This window comes from Adiantum capillus-veneris, chromosome 30 (genome assembly GCF_014529385.1).
Source record: "Adiantum capillus-veneris isolate H3 chromosome 30, ASM1452938v2, whole genome shotgun sequence".
Lineage (NCBI taxonomy): Eukaryota > Viridiplantae > Streptophyta > Polypodiopsida > Polypodiales > Pteridaceae > Adiantum > Adiantum capillus-veneris.
Window position 1 is genome coordinate 13,735,963 of NC_140960.1, and position 1,715 is coordinate 13,737,677.

Consider the following 1,715-nt stretch of genomic DNA (forward strand, 5'->3'; position numbering starts at 1 on the left):
TTTGTCTTCAAAAACTTGCTTACTACCGGAATTAGAAAATCCATCAAGCATGTCATGCTCCTCTTGGGTGTGCTCAAATATGTCAGTTGTCTTTTTTGATGTTGATAGTGATCCGCATACCTTGCAACTTAAATACAAGCATGTTAGGTTTAATGGCCATGTGGCCGACCGCCCATCACTAACTACCGCTAACCCTAAGTGTACAGTTATACACTTGTGTGAGCCACTAACACTAAGTACAATGTGTATTGTGCCTTAGTGCATAAGATAAGAGAAGAAAGAAAGGGGGCATACAGTACGTTGGATCTCCCCCTTCAACCTGTGTGTGGCTATGGTGTGTGTGTGTGTGTGAGTGTGTGCGTGCGTATTCTTCTTCTGTTGTGCTCCCAGATTCTCCCCATCATCTGGTATCAGAGCGGTTTCATTCCAAAATCGTTTCCACGCTCGTGCGCACTTTCAAGAGTGCAAACAGGATTCCGATTTCTCCATTGGCAAGTTCAACTTCCCAAGAGCGTTTCCAACAGGTGTCCTGCGGTTTTACCCCCCTTTCGGAGCCATTCAAGCCATCAAAAACTCCATTCGAGCTACAGTTCAAGAGCTGAAATTTTCAGCCCTCTTGTGGTAGTTTGTGCTGCAGTGCTTCCATAGCCAGTTATACAGGTAACTTTGTTGCAGTCTCTTCCATCTACGAGAGCCCACAGCTCATTCAGGAGTGTGTAGCCTCTTTCGGAGTGGCCTCATACACACACATAGAGTGGGAGCTTGACAACATTGTCTTCTTCAATTACAGGTACAGGTACAGGCTACAGGTTTCAATGCTTGCGATATTATGGTTCCAGTGGGAGCAGTTGTTTATGCGTACATGTATATGTTGACACTTTTGACAGTGTTTGAGCTCTTTTGAGAGCGGATTGACTCCCCGCAGGGATGTTTAGTTGCAGGCACATGCTTTTGACGCCTGTTTGAGAGTCTTGACAGACTTGTATGTCTTTGTGGATACTGCCATTGTACGCTTTTGTGGAGCCATCTTTTGGCTAGTACGACAGTCCCGACCATTTTTGAGACTTGGTCCGGAAGATAGCCATTTTTGAGACTTAGCTATACGTTTTTTTGCTGCATAACCTACGTTGTTGAGGGTCGATAGAGTGAGGTTTTCATTGAGCTGGGGTATTCTCAAATGTGGAGATACCTTCGATGATACAGGTAGCTCAAGCATCCCTTACAAGGCCTCGCCATAGGACATGTATAGAGCGGTATAGGTGCTTTTGATGCCGAGTTGGCGGTCAGTTTGACTGTTTATGCGCCTCAGTTGGTCTTTATACAGTGTGCTTTTGAGAGGCATTGCTCTCTTCTATGCTTTGTGAGTGACATACTTGGTCATTTTGTCTCGTATTTTGGTTGACATAGTCCCAAATACAAAGGAGACTGTGTTGAAATTTTCCCATAATCTTTTGGTAGTTTTGTCACCATGTCTACTAGCAAAGACCATGACATTTATGACATAAAGAAGTTTGATGGCACTAATTTTCAGCTTTGGAAGAATCAGATGCAAGATGTGCTTGTCCAAAAGAAACAGAAATTGCCTATTATTTATGCGACATGGACTGAAGAGATGAATTTGACTCAGTTTCAGCGGGAGAAGCTTGATGAGCTATGCAAATCTACTATTAAATTGCACCTTGCTGAGTCAGTGTACTTTTCAGGGCTAGAATGTG